A 15,914-nucleotide genomic window follows, 5' to 3' on the forward strand; every position below is an offset into this window, starting at 1 on the left:
TGCAAACATGATAAAGAATAACGAATACGGTTTTGTGATTCATGTTCACAAAACTAAGAACTGGGGCTTCTTTTTTCTTTTCTTTTTTTTTTCTTTCTTTTTTTTCTTTTTGTTTTTTGCAATTTTAAATATCGAAATGTTAAAGCTGCCGTCTCGGGTGTATTTTTTATTATTTAAACATTTATAGTCCATCCCATCATTTTATAAAAAAATTGTGTTTTTTGTGTGGGTTTTTTTTTTTTTTTTTTTTTTTTTTTTTGGGTTGGGGGGGGGTAAATCTTTTCAATGTGGTTTGACGAAAGAAGAAAAGTAAAAGTGTTTTGGAGCAAAAATCACACACAAAAACCCACATTATTTTTGTGTTCAATTTACAAATCAGTCGGCTCAGAAATAAATAACTTGTAGTAAATTCCATAGTATGAAAAAAGGCGTTCGCCGTGTGACGGACTATAGAATATATATCATCAACATTGATTTTCTTACCATTCTTCAGTATATTTTGGCTAAATCCACTATCTACGTCAAAAGTACAATGCATTGCTCTCCATTTTAAACGGAGAGGCGGTATACTATTTCATTGGTTTGTTTTACAAATAATAATAAAAAATATATATAATATAAACATTTAAAAAAAATAAAAAATTAATTGGCCAAAAACTATTATTTTGCATGAAGTTCGCTCACAATAAAATTTAAAGTTTGTTTATGTTTAACGACACCATTAGAACACATTGGATAATTGTTAATCATCGGCTATTGGATTTGAAACATTTGGTAATTTTGACATAGAGTCTTAGAGAAGAAACCCGCTACATTTTCTTTTTCATTAGTAGCAAGGTATATTTTATATCCACCATCCCACAGGCAGGGTAACACATACCACGGACTTTGATATACCAGTTGTAGTGCACTGGCTAACACGAGAAATAGCCCATATGAGAGGAAACCCGCTACATGTTTCCATTAGTAGTAAGGGATCTTTTATATGCACCATCCCACAGACAGGATAGCACATATCACAACTTTTGATATACCAGTCGTGGTGCATTGGCTGGAACGAGAAATGGCTCACCCATTGGTCAAGTTTAAACGAAATAAATAAAATGAAGTTTCTAATGTGTACTTGACCTGTGTACCTTTAAACACAGACAGCTGATGTGTGTGGGGGGGGGGGGGGGGGGGTAAAAATAAACTCAGTTATGTTTGACATAAGAAGAAAAGTAAAGGGTTTTTTACGGAAATAAAAAAAATTAAAACTATTTTTTTGGTGCAATTTAGAAAACAATCGGTTCAGAAATAAATAACTTGTAGCAAATTCCATAGTATGAAAAAAGGCGTTCCCTGTGGGAAGGAGTATAGGTCAATATTTTAATAATGAAAAGTTACAACTGTGTGTTATTTAACGACATCGCCAGAACACACTGACTAATTAATCATCAGCTGTTGGATGTCAAACAACTGACCAATTTTACACATAGTCTTCAGAGAAAACCCGCTACATGTTTAGCTCATCAGGCTTCAAGGGCCACAGGAACTGGCGAAGGGCTATGTGATGGCGCGGTGTCCGGAGTCCAAATGTTTCTCTCCCACACTGTCGACGTTTTCTCTAGTCCCGCCACGCAGATTTCAGCCAAACTTGGTCCAAATGATCTTGTCATAACCTTGACCAAGTGTTGTTATTTTTTGGCCGATTTGAAATTCAAGGTGGCCGCCCTGGCCTCTGATATACAGAGAGGGTTGTTGTTGTTTTTTTGTTGTTGTTGTTTTTTTTTTTTTTTTTTTTTTTTTTGGGGGGGGGGGTGTGTTTTTGTTGTTGCTGTTGTTGTTTGTTTGTTTGTTTGTTTTGTTGTTGTTTTTGTGTGGTTTTTTGTGGGGTTTTTTGGGTTGGGTTGTGTTTTTTTGGGGGGGTTTTTTTTGGGGGGGGGAGTACTTTTTCACAAATTGCGCCACATAGATTTCGACCAAATGATCCTCTAATGGCTTTGACAAATTGCTGTTATTTTTTCGAATCGAAATCATGGATAGTCATCCTGACCTCTGATTGGTCGAGACATATTTGACTTCTTCTCAAGTTCCACAATGCAAATTTCATCCAAACTTGGTACAAACGATCCTCTCATAGCTCTAACCAATGTTGTTTTTTGTTGTTTGTTTGTTGTTGGGTTGTTGTTGTTGTTTTGTTTTTGGGTGGGGGGGGGGGGTTCTGGGGGCGGGGGTTGGGGGGGGGGGGGGTCGTCACGCTTTGAAATCCAAGATGGCGGACCTGGCCTCAGACCAAGAGATATTTTTTACTTCTCAAGTCCCACTAGGCAGATTTCAACCAAGTTGTCATATGTGGGCTATTTGAAAATCCAATATGGCCATCATATTTGACCATGCATATTTCAACCGAACTTGGTACAAACGAATCTCTCAGGGCCCTTACTAAGTGTTGTTATTTTTCACGACGATTCGAAATCTATGTCTGCCCTAGCCTCTGATTGGCTGAGAGATTTTCAAGTTGTTCTAAAGTTCCAACATGTAGATTTCAACCAAACGTGGTACAAATGATCCTCTGATGACTGACCATCGCTGATTTACATATTAAATTATTCTCTGCTTATGTAACATAATGACATTAGAATCCACAACATTTCAAGGCATATGCTGTGATAAACGTGAATCATTTTACTGGCTCCGGTTCCAATACTATATGTCAAAACTACCAAATGGTTGACATCCAATAGCCGATGATTAATAAACTAATGAGCTCTAGTGGTGTTGTTAAATAAAACAAACTATAATATATAAAAATATTTCAAACAAGGAATTGTAAGTACTTTACAGAAATATTGGTCAAAATTATTTTGAGGGCGATGTACCTTTAATTCTGTCGGGGTACTTTACAGAAATATTGGTCAAAATTACTTTGAGGGCGAAGTACTTTTAATTCTGTCGGGGTACTTTACAAAAATATTGGTGAAAATTATTTTGAGAGCGAAGTACCTTTAATTCTGTCGGGGTGATCCGGTACGTTATATCAGCTGCGTTCGGCGAGCATGCTCGAAGAATAATTATATTTGACGGGGAATTATAACGATGTCTCTGTGACTTAAAATAACATCCAGAATAGAAATGCTGGTATTTTGATTCAAGGACGCCAGATATCGACTTCGTTTTTTATGTGTATTCACAGTCTCCAAATTCAGACAACCGTTAACCGAAATAATGACAACTGATACACTAAATTGAGAATTACAAATGGAGGTACTTGAAAAGGAATTTCTTGTACCTGATCGGCTTATTATGACGTACTGTGGCGATTTCTCTTGGGGGCATTTATGTATTGCCTACGTACAACAGACAAAACCGGACCGCGTTGGTAGTTCAATCCTTAAAGGCATACTGTCACGGATTTAAGGACCTTATTTCTCTAAAAACCGGCCTCGGTGGCGTCGTGGCGGGCCATCGGTCTACAGGCTGGTAGGTACTGGGTTCGGATCCCAGTCGAGGCATGGGATTTTTAATCCAGATGCCGACTCCAAACCCTGAGTGAGTTCTCCGCAATGCTCAATGGGTAGGTGTAAACCACTTGCACCGACCAGTGATCCATAACTGGTTCAACAAAGGCCATGGTTTGTGCTATCCTGCCTGTGGGAAGCGCAAATAAAAGATCCCTTGCTGCTAATCGGAAGAGTAGCCCATGTAGTGGCGACAGCGGGTTTCCTCTCAAAATCTGTGTGGTCCTTAACCATATGTCTGACGCCATATAACCGTAAATAAAATGTGTTGAGTGCGTCGTTAAATAAAACATTTCTTTCTTTCTCTAAAAAAAATCGATAATAAATGAAAATTACATTAATTTTTAAAACCCAAATCTAGCTATCGCATCATTTCAATTGAACCATGATGGAGTGAAATCCATGTCATCCCTCTTGGAAATTTTAGTTTTTGAATTATGGACCATTGCCATAATTCAATTATTTTCACAAAATATCATTAATAAGTTGAGTATGGTGGTTACATAGATGTCTGAATGAAGTACATTTAGAGGAAAATCAAATATTTTTGTTCAAAAAATTCTCTGTTGGGCCATTTAATAGGTGAGTCGTCTGTGACAATATGCCTTTAAAATAAAGGCGCAGTATCGTACTTGCATAATGAACAAAAAATTATTTATTAAGGTACTGTCCTCAGTTTTCTATTACTGTTATTTACGTGCCTATATGCAAAAGCGGTTCAGGCACTTTTCTGCTATTAAGAATGTTACAACAAACAGCTCCTCTTTAATGACTACGCTTTCATATGGAACTGGTTTTCTTGTTTAAAATATCAGAGTGGCGGTCCGGCGTAACCCAGTGGTAAAGCGCTGGCTTGATGCGCGGTCGGTTTGGGATCGATCCCCGTCGGTGGACCCATTGGGCTATTTCTCGTTCCAGCCAGTGCTCCACAACTGGTGTAACAAAGGCCATGGTATGTACTATCCTGTCTGTGGAATGGTGCATATAAACGATCCCTTGCTGCTAATCGAAAAAAAAGTAGCCCACGAAGTGGCGATAGCGGGTTTCCTCTCTCTCTCTCTCTTTATATCTGTGTGGTCCTTATTCATATGTTACCGGCCTCGGTGGCGTCGTGGTTAGGCCATCGGTCTACAGGCTGGTAGGTACTGGGTTCGGATCCCAGTCGAGGCATGGGATTTTTAATCCAGATACCGACTCCAAACCGTATCTGGTTGAACAAAGGCCATGGTTTGTGCTATCCTGCCTGTAGGAAGCGCAAATAAAAGATCCTTGCTGCCTGTCGTAAAAGAGTAGCCTATGTGGCGACAGCGGGTTTCCTCTTAAAACATTGTCAGAATGACCATATGTTTGACGTCCAATAGCCGATGATAAGATAAAAAAATCATTGTGTCTAGTGGCGTCGTTAAAAGAACAAACTTTTTATTATTATTCATATGTCTTACGCCATATAACCGTAAATAAAATGTGTTGAGTGCGTCGTTAAATAAAACATTTCTTTCTTTCTTTACGCCATATAACCGTAAATAAAAAGAGTGCGTCGTTAAAGAAAGCATATTCTTCCTTCCTTCCTTCCTAATATATACGTCACAGTTATCGCGTTCCTGTTATAGTTCCTCGAGGGTAAGAATTAATTGGCTACTGTTTTGATTGATATGGCATTTTTTCAATTATTGACATTTTCTCATTTCTATTTTTTTAAACTAGATTTCCTTACGAAGACACTTGTTACGCCTAATAGTATGGCATTACAATTTCGATATTTTGGAGTCCTGTGGACTAGGAGTACCAGGAATAAAAGTCCCACGGACTTATATTCCTCGAAATGCACGTCCCACAGACTTAAATTCCTAGGAATACAGGTCCCACAGACTAGGATTCCGATCGGACAAAGATTAGAAAATCACAATTAATCAGATTGTTACTTACCGTCAAAATATAAACTTACAAAACATATTATTAAACATTATGCTGGTGCATATAGAAATTGTCTTTTGTTGTTCACCAAATGTTAGTTTTTTTGGAGTTACCAGTTTTCATATATATATTTTTAAAACAATTTTGGGCTACATATTGGGGGGGGGGGGGGGGGGGGGGGGGGGGGGGGGGGGGGGGGGGGGGGGGGGTATATTTCTTCGTGTTGAACACTTGGACATATAGCCTTATATACTTTTGAAAAAAAGACAGATAGTCGTCCTACTTCAATATTGTAACAAAAATGTAAGACGATTACAAAAATTGATACTCAAACTTAAAAATATTTTTTTACATGGAGATTTGAACCGACAATAATCTTAAGAGACTCGTACACTTATCCATCACTACCAGGAAAGGCTGCCAAAACCTCTTTTTATTTCTCGTGTCTTTCTGGCAGCTCGTGCAAATTGCAAAGTATAATAAATGGACATCTAATTTGCCGGACTAGTATTTCTGTCACTGCTGTAGAAGGAATTTAAGTCCGGTAGGAATACAAGTCCTAGGATAAAAACAACTTAAAAATAAACTCCTTCTACACCGGCCCGGACTTGATATCCTGGCAGTCAGACCAGCATTCCTAAGGAACGTAAGTCCTAGGACTTGCATTCCTAGGTATATTAGACCTAGGACCTGCATTCCTAGGAGATCAAGTCCGGACAGACAACTGTTCCAACGGACTTGCATTCCTAGGTATATTAGACCTAGGACCTGCATTCCTAGGAGATCAAGTCCGGGCAGACAACTGTTCCAACGGACTTGCATTCCTAGGTATATTAGACCTAGGACCTGCATTCCTAGGAGATCAAGTCCGGGCAGACAACTGTTCCAACGGACTTGCATTCCTAGGTATATTAGACCTAGGACCTGCATTCCTAGGAGATCAAGTCCGGGCAGACAACTGTTCCAACGGACTTGCATTCCGTTTACAACTAACTGCTTCACACAATCATTCTTAAGTAATACATCACCATAATACAAAATAACACCAACACACCACTTGCCCTGTCGTGTCTCCTGGGCTGAATGACATGTGCTACCAACTGCACGTGCAACATTAACTTTACCGAAGCGCCACCTTGTAGGAGCTACTCACAAATCAAGACAAAATAATTTCCTCTAATTCTCTGCGATCAACCAAGAGAAATTATATTTATATAATTCACCGTTATCTTGATTACCGAAAGCGTTTCCGGTGGATCCCGATGATCACAGAGAACGGAACCAAAAAAAAAAAAAAGGGGGGGGGGGGGGGGGGGGGGGGGGGGGGGGGGAAGGGGGGGAAGGGTGTCACAATTAAATTTTAAAATAACAAAATATGACACTTGCAACTATGATGTGGACGGGACGTGGCTTAGTGGTAAAGCGCTAGCCTCGTGCTCGATCGGTCTGGGATCGATCCCCGACGGTGGACTCAATGGGCTATTTTTCGTTACAGCCAGTTCACCACGACTGGTACATCAAAGGCCGTGGTATGTGCTATCATGTCTGTGGTATGGTTCATATAAAAGATTCCTTACTTCTAATGAAAAATGTTGCGTGTTTCCTCTCTAAGACTTTACGTCAAAATAACCAAATATTTAACATCCAATAGCCAATGATTAAATAAATCAATGTGCTCTAGTGGAGTCGTTATTTTTTTTTTTAAACTTTTTGCAACTATGATAAAGCACCTATAAAACATAAGCTTCAAGCCTATAGTCCGTCCTATCAGTCTATAAAAATGATTTTTGTACATAATTTCAGTTTGGCTTGACGTAAGAATAAAAGTAAAAGTCTTTTGAAAAAAACAAAACAAAAATACTATTTTTGTGTGCAATTTACAAACCAATCGGCTCAGAAATAAATTACTTGTAGTATATTTCATAGTATGAAAAAAAGGCGTTGCTTGTGGGGCGGATCATAGATACCGTATATGTTCTTCAATAAGTTTAGTGTAAACCCGATTCGATTAAATTCATGTCAGTCATTGTGTTCATATTTCAAAGATTAGATGGGTCTTTACATCATAATCTAATCTAATAACTACTGATGTAGTCCACGAAATACCGTATTAGACAAACAGTGTCTGATTTTAATGTCTGGTGTGTGATTTATAATTACTGGCTGACAAGACGGTTGTATACATAATTTCCTCAGACATTTTTATTTTTTTTATTTTTTTATTATTATTATTTTTTTTTTTTTTTTTTTTTTTTTTTTTTTTTTTTTTTTTTTTTTTTTGTCAAGAAAATAAGGTGAGGAATAGCATTAGCGTTCATTACAGTTACGAGGTTCGTTCATTTAGGCAGCGATATTTATTTTTCTTTTCACTAATTGGACCACGGGATTTTATAATTATCTGACAGTTAAGCTAGCAGTTAGTGTAGATTAGTGTCTAGGACACGCTAATGCCTGATAACTTGTTTCCTGATGAAATCAGCCGTACACAGATTAGAAGACGTTCATCGTTAAATGGCGTAAGCTGTACCAATTATTTTGCTGTTTTACAATATTATGTATAGGGTATGATTAACAGCTACATTAATCAAACGATTTTGAAATTCTGTTATGCGAAAGATTTATAGATTAAATCGTGTTCTACTTTGGTGCCAGACCCAGTGGTCTCTCCAGTATTCAGGAAAGGGATGGAGGGAATCGGTAAAGCTGGTTCCACTTATAGGAAGGTACCTAAGATTTGCAGGGTACAAGAACTTCGAAAATGTCTTGTAAACGACGATGAACCTGATTACTCTGGTAGTTCAAGACGATGGCATGACTTGTGATTTTGGATGGCGGCCTAAATAAACGGATGGCGGATATTACTATCACTGCCAATGGATGGCGGGCGTATTGGAAATTAGTTTTAAGAGATTTCGGGTCCGCCATTGCTTATTACATGTAGCGAGACCCTGCATCCCATCTCCGTTTGCAATGATTTGTCAAGAGGCGTTTAGTTCTTGGCTAGATTTGTTTCAGTAATGCCAAGTTCAAGTTCTCAAGTTCTTTTATTGCGTTAAGTTTTTACAATTTATCAGTATTATAACAATGAAAAACATCAATATATACAATAGTGCGGAACAATGGTGGAGAGTGACTTACAGAAACATTACATACAAACAACAGCATTATTATGTACATATAATTAATTTGCTGGTACAAGTAATTGTTCTCTAAATTGGTTCGCCTGTTGAAAGAATTTGCCAAGATTATTTATCTCCTTATTGTTTTCAGTTGTCAATAGTTGTAGCAATTTGAAGACACTGGGAGGGGGGGGGGGGGGGGGTGTGTTGTGAAATAGTCTTTTTAAAAATAAATTCCATCTTAATATTTCATATCGTAGACACAAAAGGATAAAATGAAACTAATCCTCAATCTTATTAATTTCCCAGAAAATACAGTATTACCTTCATTTTGACATAACAGTGACGCATTAATTATGGACCGGCCTCGGTGGCGTCGTGGCAGGCCATCGGTCTACAGGCTGGTAGGTACTGGGTTCGGATCCCAGTCGAGGCATGGGATTTTTAATCCAGATACCGACTCCAAACCCTGAGTGAGTGCTCCGGAAGGCTCAATGGGTAGGTGTAAACCACTTGCACCGACCAGTGATCCATAACTGGTTGAACAGGGGCCGTGGTTTGTGCTGTCCTGCCTGTGGGAGGCGCAAATGAAGGATCCCTTGCTGCTAATCGGAAGGGTGGCCCGTGTAGTGGCGACAGCTGGTTTCCTCTCAAAATCTGTGTGGTCCTTAACCATATGTCTGACGCCATATAACCGTAAATAAAATGTGTTGAGTGCGTAGTTAAATAAAACATTTCTTTCTTTCATTAATTATGAGTTACTTAATACTATTGTAATTTTAATGAAAATTTTCAGTTGTTTTGGTTAAATGTTATTACTGGAAATAGTGGTATTTGATAACGAAACCGGTGTCGGTGGAGTCGTGGTTAAGACATCGGACAAAAGGCTGGTAGGTACAGGTTTCGCAGCCCCGGTACTGGCTCCCACCCAGAACGAGTTTTAACGACTCAGTGGGTAGATATAAGACCACTACACCCTCTTCTCTCTCAATAACCAATAACAACTAACAACTAAGCCACTGTCCTGGACAGACAGCCCAGATAGCTAAGGTGTGTGAGTGTGTGTGTGTGTGCCCAGGACAGCGTGCTTGAACCTTAATTGGATATAAGCACGAAAATAAGTTAACATCCAAAACGGACCGCACGCACGCACCGCGTCCAGTCATTTATTTCACTTCAACTTATTTTCATGCTAAAATCTCATTAAGGTTCAAGCACGCTGTCCCGGGGACACACACCTCAGCTATCAGGGTTGTCTGCCCAGACCAGAGATGGGGGAATCCGGTCTGTGTATGCCCCTTAAAGCCCCAGTCTCATTGTTACGATTTTGCTCCCGACTAGCCACGATCTGAAAAATCGGCAGCAGTCGTAGTACGATCGTAATGTCGTCGCCAGTATTCTTGAGTGTTCGTGGGTCATCGGGATAGGCTCCCGACTGTTTTGAACATGTTCAAAACTGTCGGGAGTGATCGGCTGTTTTTTTTTCAAGTCGTACGGCATTCGTACGGCATTCTTGAGACCGTCGTAGAGGCATTCGTGATAATCGTGGTTATTCGTGGCACTTCCCAAGTACGACTGCACAAGACCCAGCAAGAACTAGTACGAGGGTCCTACGACTATGGCACAATTGTACTACGAATGAACTACGATCAACCACGATTTATGCCGATTACACTACGAACGTACTAAGAATTTGTCCCGAATTATCACGAACTAACACGACGACACCACATATATTGCCGAATGCACTATGAATTATCCGACAGCGCTAAAATTGCAGTAAGAACTACTACGACTTCTCACGATGCCAAACACTTTAAATACAGGTCGTCGACATCCCTGAAATCATTCATTCTGTGACTTCCAACCAGTGAACATCTACCAAGAACATATCCAAAGAACGTCTACCATGGATGATCCTGGAATAGTGTTGCTTCTCCATGATCTCGAAGCACTGGAGGCAGATAATGCACAGCATGACCTGGCAATTGCCTATCAAGTTGAGGAGGACAGAAGAAGAAGAGGTGTAAGGAGACCTAAATGATTTTGGACCAGGGCCTGGTTGACCAGAAGACCTTTGCTAGGACAGTATGAACGCCTGATGGTTGAGCTGAGTCAGGAAGATGTACCTGGTTACAAGAACTTTATGAGGCTAGAACCCATGGTGTTCCAAGAACTGCTTAACAGAGTCAGAACAGAGAAGAAGGACACATGGTACATGCATGCAATTCCACCTGGATTGAAGCTGGGTCTAACCCTCAGGAACCTAGCGACAGGAGACAGTTACCATTCCCTGACGTATGGTTTCAGAGTGGCCCACAACACCATCTCCTCCATTGTGCGTGATGTCTGTGAAGTCTGAACATGCAGATGAAGTGATCCCCTGCTGATAGCTGACCAGTTTGAGGCCAGATGGCAGTTTTACCACGCCCTCGGTGCATTGGATGGCAAGCACATAGCAATGAGTTCGTAGCTAATCGGGAGCAGTATTTATCCAATTCGTACGACGTCAGGGTAGACCGGCAGTAGTCGTAGTACAGTCCTGGTGATTCGTGGCACAGACGGGACAGATCGTGGTGAGTCGTGGCGCAGTCGGGCCAGACAGTGCTAATTCGTGATAGGTTGTACTGCATTCGTAGTTGGCAACGTAGTGGCGTTGTGGTACGTCGTAGCTATACGTGGAACATCGGCTTGGAAAACGTAGTACATTCTTACAACAGTCGTCAGTAATCTTGGGCATTCGTAGGACATTCGTGTCAAGGTCAGGAGTTATGTCGATCCGATCAAAATTTAGCGAAAAGTAGGGAGCAGTCGTGGCTGGATGAGATCGGGACTGGTCGTGGCTAGTCGGGTGCAAAATCGTGACAGTGAGACTGGGGCTTAAATGGGGACGTTTGATAAACAGTCTTGTCTTGATTAGCACGTGCGACTGACTATAGACCTTGACCTTCCGTCGTAATCCATTGGGTAAACAAACACGACGACGATTTGAAAATTTACCCATTTTCTACGTCTATCTCTCGAGTCCCAACAGCGACAACAGATCTGGTTTCCGTAAACTAACCAAATTAGTTTGTAATCAATCTAAACCGATTCCAATAACGTTGTTAACGAACCAGCCTTGAGGGGGAGGGCGGTCGGGTCTTTGTCGTCTGCATGTCTGCGATCTCATTCACCCTTAGCCAATAGAATGAGCGGAGAATGAGTCTCGCAAGGATGTAACGGCACCGCGGATTGATCAGCGGTAATACTGGCAGCACCTGCCGAATGCGGAGAGTGTGAAATGCGTGATGGCTTCTCGTGTAATGCAATCATTTCGAGTTCTTCGTGCACTGATCAGACTCGTCGTTTAGAAGTCAGTTTTCTAATTATTTCTAATGTCAGGTTCTGTAATCCATAAGCGATCTCGCATTTTGAAAACGGATTTCGATCTAATGTCCGAGATGGTGATCGCCTGTAATCGAAAATTGATCGGGAACGGCTCTACCATTGTGGTGACCGGTTAAAAAAAAAAAAAAAAAAGAGAAGAAATTTAGATGATGGAATGGATTTAAATATCTTGGTTTGGTGTCTGTTTTCATGTCTACATAAGGAAGAAAATTAAACAGTTGTTTTTATAAATTAGCAAATTTAGGTATGTGTACAGAGGGTGGCTTTCGGTGGTCGACCCCCCTCCCCCCACATACCCACACACATACACAAACACACACACACACACACACACACACACACACACACACACACACACACACACACACACACACACACACACACACATACACAAACACACACACACACACACACACAAGCACACACACACACACACACACACACACACACACACACTACCCATCAAGTAAAATGTCTCTTTTTTCGAGGAGCATGTCTCGACACCCCCCACCCTCACCCACACCCACCATAAAATTCGCTTGACACAGCCTAGACTCCCCTGCAAAAATTCCTGCACTTTAAGTTATGTGCCGGTGAACAAAATATGTGTGTAACAGATAACAAAAGCAAACTTCGCTAAGGGGTCTCGAACCACAGACTCTCAGTACCAAAGTTCAGTGCTCTATCAACTGAGCTAATGGGAACATTCTAGCGACTGTCAGTAGAAGCACTTTGTACCAACATTACTACATGTGGATGGTCCTTACAATTATATTTGTTTTTCCTAGTATGTTCATATAATTCTAACAGATTGCTTAATCGAAAGTTGATCGGTTTGTGAAAATCGAATTGATTGAATAAAATCTGCCATCATGCTTCTTGCTGACCTTTTGCCACGACTCACCAGATGGGCACCAACATTTATCTATCAGGGACCCGTTCGATGAACCGATCATAGCACTACGATCAACTTAAGTACATATGGTATCTATACACTAAAGTTGATCTTAGTGCTACGATCATCTTAAGTACATATGGTAGCTACACACTAAAGTTTATCTTAGCGCTATGATCACCTTAAGTACATATGGTAGCTACACACTAAAGTTTATCTTAGCGTTATGATCACCTTAAGTACATATGGTAGCTACACACTAAAGTTTATCTTAGCGCTACGATCACCTCAAGTACATATGGTAGCTACACACTAAAGTTTATCTTAGCGCTACGATCACCTTAAGTACATATGGTAGCTACACACTAAAGTTTATCTTAGTGCTACGATCACCTTAAGTTCATTTGGTAGCTACACACTAAAGTTTATCTTAGCGCTACGATCACCGTAAGTATATATGGTAGCTACACACTAAAGTTTACCTTAGCGCTATGATCACCTTAAGTACATTGGTAGCTATACATTAAAGTTGATCTTAGCGCTACGATCACCTTAAGTACATATGGTAGCTACACACTAAAGTGTATCTTAGCGCTATGATCACCTAAGTACATATGGCAGCTACACACTAAAGTTTATCTTAGCGCTATGATCACCTTAGGTACATATGGTACCTATACACTAAAGTTGATCTTAGAGCTACGATCACTTTAACTACCTCTTAGCGCTAAGATCGCTTTGTAAAACGGGGCCCTGTTTTTAAAGACGAACATACTTACCGGCTCATGGCAATGCCATACAAGTTAACACCATCTGTGGCACTGAGGAGATTCGAATGGACGACTTTCGGTACAAGAGTACATTGCTCTACTAACTGGGCGGGATGTAGCCCAGTGGTAAAGCGCTCGCTTGATGCGCGGTCGGTTTGGGATCGATCCCCGCGTCGGTGGGCCCATTGGACTATTTCTCGTTCCAGCCAGTGCACCACAACTGGTATATCAAATGCCGTGGTATGTGCTATCCTGTCTGTGGGATGGTGCATATAAAAGATCCCTTGCTGCTAATCGAAAAGAGTAGCCCATGAAGTGGCGACAGTGGGTTCCCTCTCTCAATATCTGTGTGGTCCTTAACCATATGTCCGACGCCATATAACCGTAAATAAAATGTGTTGAATGCGTCGTTAAATAAAACATTTCCTTCCTTGCTCTAACTAGTTTCAGTTAATATAACAAGTAAAAGCCTAAAAGCTATTGCCAATAAAAGCACTTTATACCAACATTACTCAATCGTGTGACGCTACGCCCCGACTACCGAGACAGTCTTAAAGAGAATGCACAGTAAACTAATTCTATGGTTGTCTCTATAAACCACGTGGCTTGTCATGCCTTAAAGGGACAGAACCTAGTTTTTAAACACTACAGCATATGTTTCACTATTAGAGACGTTTATGATCACTGAAATCAAACATTACTTATGTTTTATTCTTTAGGTTATCCATTTCCGTAGAACCGAAGTGTTTCTGGTCATCCTGGTGTTTGTAGTACCAAATATTTCATATTTAAAAAAACGCACGTGCGTCTGAAAAGTAGCGGTTTATTGATTCGAGTTCTAGTCTATTTTTAAGGATATTTCCGGTTTTAACGTCACAGTCTCTTCTTTCACTCTATTGTAACTTTATCTAAATGAGTTACAGGTTTGTGAATTAACTAAGCTTAGTTTCCATTTTTTACGGGTTAAAACTAAGGTCTGCATCTTTAAAGACAGGAGTTTGTTCACAAACCTACCATGAAAGTATAAATGTACAACGTGTATTAATATGTAGATAGTGTACGTGTCGGGTTTAAATAGTAGATACATAGATATTAACGCACTGGCTCAGCGGATAAAAATAATTTTTGGTCTCACAGATAGTCTAACATTGTTGCTAGGACCCATTCGCCCGCATTTACAAAATCACCGTGATAAGCGTTCGGTCATCGAAATATATTCTGACATATAGCCTAAAAGAGGAAACCCGTTACATTTTCCCATTAGTAGCAAGCGATCTTTGATATGCACAATCCCACAGACAAGATAGCACATGCCACGGCTTTTGATATACCAGTAATGGTGCAATGGCTAGAGCGAGAAATTGTCCAAAAGGAACCACCAATAGGGATGGATCCCAGACTGACCGCGCATCAGGCGAGAGTTTTACCACTGGGCTACGCCCCGCTTTCAGCATTGAATACTGCCATGTCTCCAATACGACATAAGTCTTGTTTGTAAAATGATTTATCTGGATTGTAGAAACGAACTGAACTTAATAGTTTGGGGTCGGACGTAACTCAGTGGTAAAGCGCTCGCTTGACGCGCGGTCGGTTTGGGATCGATCCCCGTCGGTGGGTCCATTGGACTATTTCTCGTTCCAGCCAGTGCACCACGATTGGCATATCAAAGGCCGTGGTATGTGCTATCTTATCTGTGGGTTGGTTCATATAAAAGATCCCTTGGTACTAATGGGAAAAAAATGTAGCGGGTTTCCTCTCTATGACTGTGTCAAAATGACCATATGTTTGACATCCAATAACCGATGATTAACAAAATCAATGTGCTCGAGTGGTGTCGTTAAACAAAACAAACTTTGGACTTAAATGCATATTGTCACAGACCACTGACCTATTTAATGGTCTAACAAACTATTACCTGAACAAAAATAATTTGATTTGTCCCTAAATGTACTTTATTCAACCATCTTCATAACCACCATACTCCATTTAGTAATGAGTGCTCCTCAAGGCTCAATGGGTATGTGTAAACCACTTGCACCGACCAGTGATCCATAACTGGTTCAACAAAGGCCATGGTTTGTGCTATCCTGCCTGTAGGAAGCGCAAATAAAAGATCCCTTGCTGCTAATCGGAAAGAGTAGCCCATGTAGTGGCGACAGCGGGTTTCCTCTCAAAATCTGTGTGGTCCTTAACCATATGTCTGACGCCATATAACCGTAAATAAAATGTGTTGAGTGCGTCGTTAAATAAAACATTTCTTTCTTTCCATTTAGTAATGACATTTTGTAAAAATAATTGAATTATGGCAATGGTTCATAATTCAAAA

The 15,914-nt window shown here is 40.4% G+C and overlaps 1 protein-coding gene across 1 annotated transcript in view; it reads left to right on the forward strand.

Moving 5' to 3' along the window:
• The window catches only part of LOC121390583 (neuroglobin-1-like), a 128,060-nt gene that overhangs the window by 102,873 nt on the left and 9,273 nt on the right, over positions 1–15,914 (forward strand). The gene's annotated exons all lie outside the window — the stretch shown is intronic.

This window comes from Gigantopelta aegis, chromosome 15 (genome assembly GCF_016097555.1).
Source record: "Gigantopelta aegis isolate Gae_Host chromosome 15, Gae_host_genome, whole genome shotgun sequence".
Taxonomy (NCBI): Eukaryota; Metazoa; Mollusca; class Gastropoda; order Neomphalida; family Peltospiridae; genus Gigantopelta; species Gigantopelta aegis.